The following is a 7,123-nucleotide window of genomic DNA, read 5'->3' as shown; positions in this document are numbered from 1 at the left end:
GCAGCTTGCTCGACCTGCCAGACTTGAGCGAACGTCTTGTCCGGAGACAAGCGATTCAACCTGGTCTAGCACTGAGTCCGCAAGCTCGGAACGCGGCCCCAAACCCACCGTCGGTCTGGGTTCCCTCTTCGGGCCCCAGAACAGACGTCGAGCCGGGACGTGGGCTCGGATGGTGGGTGGGCGCGGCGATCCTTCCCCGAGGTCGTTGTGCTGACGAATCAGCGCAATAACCTCGGCAAAGTTCCTCTGGATCTCGGGTGTGATAGCATCCTGTGGAGTCGGACCAGTCCAGTCCCTCGAACAGGAGTACCTCCCGAGACCCTCCTCCCTCAAGGAGAGGAGCAGCGACATCCCCCTCTGGGTCTCCTCCAACCACCTGTGCGTACGACCTGGCTGGTCCGAGAACCGAGCCTGGTACGTACGACGACGTGGCGGGATCCTGAGGGGCGCACCCCTCACGATCACTCCTCAATACCTCGCCCCTCCCGGTGTACCCACCCGAGGAGGTTGAAGGTATGGGAGAGGCAGACCTGACGCTCTCTCCTCGCTCACTGGCAGAACCAGCTGGCTTGGAGGACTGCAGGCGATCGCCAACCCGCGGTGGCGATCGAGCTGCAGACCTAGTCGAGCCGTCTCGCTGTGGGAGAACGGCTGGACGAGAACAGCGGCCCCGGTCTCGTGTGTCAGAGGAGCTGGTGCTGGTCGCCGTACCCGATCGCTCTCTGTGAGAGCGACGGTCAGGCGCACGGCGAGCTCCACTGTCACGGTGAGACCGGTGCATATCCTCACGGTGCGTCAGTTCGCTGGTACCAGCCGTGGCTGGTGCCGGCGAACGGGGGGACCTCTTCCCAGCCTCAGCCCGTGGCCGGTCGTGGACCGTCACGTCCGCCCGGGTAGCCAGCCGCTCGCCGTGAGAGCGAGAGCTGGTCTGGTGAGAGTCGCGTGAGCGGCTGTCACCAGTCTTCCGCTCCGTGCCGTGAACCTGACGCTGAGCGGACTCAGAGGTCTGGTTCCTGGCCTGCACGGTCGCTGGTAGGCGACCGTACACTCGGTACCTCTCGCGAAACGAGCGCCGAGACGGATCCTGCTGCCGTGGCCGAACCACTAACAGCAGGTGAGGAAGTGCGGTGTTAGCCGGCACCCTCTGGCCCCCGCCCCCCCGTAGTCTTCTTCCTTGCGGGAGAAGAGACGGGTCCTGCTCCCGAAGGAGCAGGGCGACCAGCGGAAGAACCCCCCGTCTCACCAGAGCGAGACGGGCCCTTAGAAGCTCCCGAAGGAGACTTCTTAGGGGGGGGGGAGGCGACCTTCTTCTTCTTAGGCGGGGGAGCCTTAGAAGAAGAAGGGGAAGAGGCGGCAGACGACGACGACGACGAAGAAGACGATGAAGACGACGACGACACCTTCCTCCTCTTCTTCTTCTTCTTCGTCAACCTCCTCAGGACCGACGTCAGATCTGTCATCCAGGACGGAGCCGGGCTGCTGTTGCCGAAGCAACAGGGCCCGGACGTACCTGTCCGAACAGACCAGCATCGGGAGCAGCGGCGCCAGGAACAGGGACAACATCAGCAGGTGCGAGCATCACAGGAACGGCAGTCGAGACGGCAGGAGCAGGAACAGGAACAGCAGCGGTGGTCACGGCAGGTACGGCAGGCTGTGTGGACGGTACAGATGGTCTAACCAGCGGCACAGACATCATCGGCACCGGTGGGAGGTCCAGGGGCGAGCTCTTCGGGCACATGAAGTCCGGTCGTGGCAACACGGCAAACCCAGGTGGCGGCATCACACTCCCCGAGTTACGGCGACTGGCCCCCTGCACCGATGTTGTGGGTGTCACAGAGACCGCGTGCTGGGTGTACACCAGGTGAGGAGGTGAAGCGTAGCCAGGTGTTGTCAGGGTCGTGGTGGTGGTTGTGGACCGTAGTGTGCGTAACCGCCACGGAGCCAGCGAGATGATAGAGCAGCCCTCCTGGACACTCGGCACGCCCTGCAGTCCCAACGACGCCCACACCTGTCCGAGGTATCCTTCACGGCAACCGCACCTGAGGAGGCAAAAAGTCGGGTGATTAGGAGGATCCTCCACCCGCTCGCGCGAAGACGAGCGGATGGATAGAGGACCCAGAGTACAACTCTACGTCGGGGTATCTAGCGCCCTCCTCCACACTCGACACTCGGGAGAGGAGAAGGACCTAGACACGCCCAAGAAGGGGAAGGCGCGAGAGTGGAAGTTGAGCGGGCGGCAGGAAAGAAGACGAAGTGTCCGTCACCAAAGGAGTCGCGGGAGAGCTTTCCGACGACTCCTTTGCAGGCCTTCGCTTCTTCCTGCCCTCATAAACAATGTCCACTGCGCCTCCGACCAGTTCATACAAACATCACAGGGCTCGGCCCGGGTGCATTCGCGCCACCCGGACCGAGCACACAAAACATGAGGGTCTATCTCGGGGAAAGATCGAATTTCCCACATTTGCGCCCTTCGGTACCCGGGCAAAGTCTCCTTGGGTAGCGAGGCGCGGAGATTCCATCATTAATGAAATCAGCGTAATTAATATGAAAAGAGAGAATACTGTACTTACAATCTTTCATACACAATTACAAACAAAAACAGAAAGCAAACGACGAGCAGCGGGCAGAGAGCGAACACACACGTCCATCCACTGTGAGGCCGAAAGCAAAAGTGATTTGTTTACCTCCCAGTCGCGCGCTGCGCGCCTGTCGGACAAGCAGTTAACTACCGAACCCCTTGTTCGAAAGCTTACGACCTATCCAGCTGCCGCTAGTATCTTCCTATTGTAAAAGGACCGAAGGTTTGTATGCCGTGTCGGAACAAAAAAGGGATTTTGACATAGGAAAAAATCTATTTCTGGGCGAGGAAGCCGTGTCGCCCAGTGAAATATGTCTGCTTTAGCACTATTTCTAGTAAAATATTGCTATAATACCAGAAAACTGCTAAATTGGACATGTCAGAAGCTTCTGACTCGCTCACCTATATAAAAGGTGTCGGTATAAAACTGGGGCGAGTGTTAAACACTACCACAGCAACCCCTCCAATTAGCCTTTTCCTCATCAAAAGACCCTAAATACGGAGAGCCGACATTTCTTTTTTGTGTATTAATAAACCAAAACTATTTTATTTATTTATCTTAATTTAATCATAAATGATGATCCCTTTGCTCATACATCGTAGCTTGGGGCACTGCGTCAGGCAAGACGGGGCACTCCTTCCTACACTACTCTCTCTCTCTCCTTCACTAACTCGGGTAATTACAGCGAATTTTCTTCTTCTGTATGTTAGCTAGATGTTTCCTAGTATTTTGGTTTTGGCATGATGAAATTCTTGCCGAAACAAAAATAAATGTAAATGCAAGAGAATGTCAAGAGGTGAAATTCGAAGTTGTACTCTCTTTTTACAAAGACAATGTTAATAAATCATAATTATTATGAATTTCATATTCCTTTTTGGCATTAATAAACCAAAACTATGTTATTTATCATAAATTAAGATCCCTTGCTCAAAGATCGTAGCCTTGGGGACAGCGTGACGTGTGCTTCAGGCAAGACGGGGGCGTTTACTTACTACGCAACCCTCCCTCTCTCTCTTCACTAACTACGCTAATATTGCATATAGTACTGTATTATGATATTCTGTAATCATATTAGAGCGAATTTTCTTCATCTTTATGTTAGCGAGATGTTTTCCTTGTCTTTTCTTCATTGGCATGATGAAATTCGTGCCGAAACATAGATAAGCATATGTAAAAGCAAGCGAATGTCACGAGGTGAAACTCGAACGTGTAGTCTACTTGAAGTCTGTGGTCCTACTGATCATGGTTGAACCAGATACTCGCTTCTGCAACCCACGGAATCTCTACAGATGCCATTTCTCACAATTTCTTTAACAATAATTATCAAAATATACGATAACAGAAGAAATATTGCATTTTCTTGTACGAATGAATGTTTTAGGCTTATTGAGTTATGTTTACTAATTACCCTGTAACTACGAAAGTAAGAGGAATTTTGACGAAATATTTCGTATACGTATTTACACTTGCCATATGAAGCTCCATGAATTTTTTCATGACTTTGCATTTTTTGCCCTATACCACCATATAGTATAGGGGTTCTGGCCAGCCCCCTTAAACAGAAAGTAAATACTGAGACGGACTTCCAAGAGGCCGCCTCTAGAATGGAAGACACCGAGTAGTTTCTGAGAAAGGAAGATGATGTAGCCATCCCCCGAATACTGTGCGCTCGCGGTAGTACTGGATTTGCATTTACCGAATGCAAACCCGCATGAGCTTGTGAGATTTCCTCCCTTAGGAAGAAGCTAATCGCATTCTTCGAGATCGGCCGCGAAGGATTCCGAGGAGATATGAAAAGTGTCCGTGGGCGAGGGCCAAGTTTCTCTACCCAGGATAAAAATACTCTTAGAGCTCGCACCAGGCATAACCGCATCTCTTCCGGATCTCCATTGACGAACTCTCTCAAGGCCAAGACTCTGAACGACCTTGGCAGTGTGTTCGCCTCCGTCTCTGTCTTCGCCACGAATTCCGGTAGAAAAGACAAGAAAATATCGTCTCCTTTGTACGAGACGAGTCTGGATACTGCTTGTAGCTCACTCACCCTCTTCGCTGTTGCTAATGCCGTAAGGAAGAGGACCTTCTTTATGTCAGATTCTCGATTGGTTCGAACTCTGGGGAACTTAGAAAATGAAGCACTACCGACAAATCCCACGGCGGTGCTCGATTCGGTAATACCGGTCTTTCGATCTTGAAGGATTGTATTAGATCATGAATACACCTGCTTGTCGAGATCTCTGGGAGGTGAAATCTAAAAGTATTACTGAGCATCGAGCGGTAGCCTGCTATCGCCAAGTGTGAAAGTCTCTTGACTTTCCTGAGGAATAAGAGGAAGTCTGCTATTTTAGGAATTGAAGGTCTAGAAATAGAATGACCCTCTTTCCAACACCATCCCCTGTATACAGTCCATCTGACTTGGTACAGTTTCCACGTTGACTTCCTTAAGTTGAAAGAAAGCTGCCTAGCCACTTCTTTAGATAGTCCGGTTTTTCTCGCTGCTCACTCGACAGTCTCCATGCAGCTAGGTTTAGCATGCGAGGGTTCTGATGGTAGTGGTGGAAGTGTGGTTGTCTGAGCAGATCTTTCCGAATAGGAAGGAGCATGGGAATATCCGTGATGCGTTCCAGAAGTTCCGGAACCATGGGTATTGTGTCCAGAAAGGAGCTATCAGTGTCAAACTCACCTTGACGCTCTCCCTCAGTTTCCTGATTACTCAATGGATGAGGCCGATAGGTGGGAAGGCATAAGCCTGCATGTGATCCCAGCTTTGTAGCATTGCATCGGTTCCTATCGACATCGGATCCACTACTGGTGAGAAATATATCGGCAGAAGATGGTTTAGTCTCGTCGCGAATAGATCTACCGTCGCCGGCCACTTCCGGAGTACCTGACGTACTACATCCTGCGTCAAGGTCCATTCTCCTCCCAGTACCTGTCGTGAGCGACTTAATGAGTTGGCCAATACGTTGAGGCTTACTGATACAAACTGGGGAAGGAGAGAGACTCTTTGGTCTTCGCACCATCTCAGGATTCTTTGGGCTACTAAATTTAGTTCTGTTGATCTTGTTCCTCCGGAATTCTTCAGATACGAGATCGCTGTTACGTTGTTGCAAAACAATGCTATCACTTTGTTTTGTACTAGTTTCGAGAAACATCTGAGTGCTTCTTCTATCGCCCTGAGTTCCCGAAGATTTATTGACTCCTCTCGTTCCTGTTCCCTCCAAAGGCCTGACGCCTGAGTTCCCTCCAAGGTTGCTCCCCAACCTTGATTCGAGGCATCTGCATATAGATGGACGTCAGGAATGAGGGAGACTAGGGACTTCCCCGAGTGTCAGGTGCTTTTCTTCTGACCACCACAGAAGATCCGACAGGCAAGAATCGCTCCAGCTTATAACTGCATTCCCCAAATAAGTCATAGATTGGGTTGGTACTAGACAACTCTTTGCAAAGTTCAGCCGAATCCTAACGTCTCGCATATGTTCAGAAGGAAGTCCCTCGCCCTTAATATCTCCTCCAGGGAGGAGGCTTGAATCAGCCAGTCGTCTAGGTATCTTAGCATTCTGTAACCCCAACGATGCATAATTGCCGACACCGGAAACATGATCCTCGTAAATACTTGCGGCGCTGTAGTCAGTCCGAAGGGGAGAACTTTGAACTGGAAGGTGCCGACAGAAGATACGAAGCTGAGGTATCTCCGAGATTCCGGAAGAATCAGAATCTGGAGATACGCGTCCTTTAGGTCCACCCACATCATCAAATCCCCCCCTCTGACTGACCGCAGTACCACCTGCGCGGTCTCCATGTGAAAAACCCGCAGTTACTACCCAACTGTTGAGGTTCGAGAGATCTATTATCGGCCTCCACTTGCCCCCAGCTTTCGATGCAACGAAGATCCTGCTGTAAAACCCCGAGATTGAGGGGCTGTTTGTTTCTAGTGGCCCCTTCTCCGAGAGTTCCTGAATCTCCTTTGCTAGAGCTATTCCCCTGATGGAATTCTGGGAATAACTCGGAAGGTACATGGGAGAGGGTGACAGAGGAGGGAGTGAGTGAAAGGGGATCCGATACCCAAGCCCTCAGAACTTCCACCACCCAATCCTCTGCTCCCCACTCCTTCCACACCTGGCAGAAAGGGGCTAGACAGCCTGTGCAGACGAGGGACATGCCTCCTATTTGGTAAAATTCCGAGCCGACGAAGGTTTAGCGACAGTTGAGGAAGAGCCGACCCCGCCCTGTTCGCAAAGCGCACCTTCTTAGGTGACCTAGGGGGAGACCTAGAAGTCGTTCTTCTCGAAGGGGAGGCCCTACGTGCTCCTCTAGGTGATCGGGAGCCCTGCGCTGCTACTCTAATCATGGCCTGTTGTGATTCAACTGCCGAATTGGAAGCCACGAAGTTAGTCATATTGGATACATCTTCCTCCTTAAATAGAGAATTTGCTAAAGCTATGGGAGCTCTAAGTAAAGCCCACTTGTGTACGTCCGGATAATGAGGGGGAAGGTGGCTCAGACAGAAGTTTTCTCCTCTTCTTACCTTACGAATGTCCGTAGGG

This window comes from Macrobrachium nipponense, chromosome 27 (genome assembly GCF_015104395.2).
Source record: "Macrobrachium nipponense isolate FS-2020 chromosome 27, ASM1510439v2, whole genome shotgun sequence".
NCBI classification, from domain to species: Eukaryota; Metazoa; Arthropoda; class Malacostraca; order Decapoda; family Palaemonidae; genus Macrobrachium; species Macrobrachium nipponense.
Note: the sequence above shows the minus strand (reverse complement) of the source record.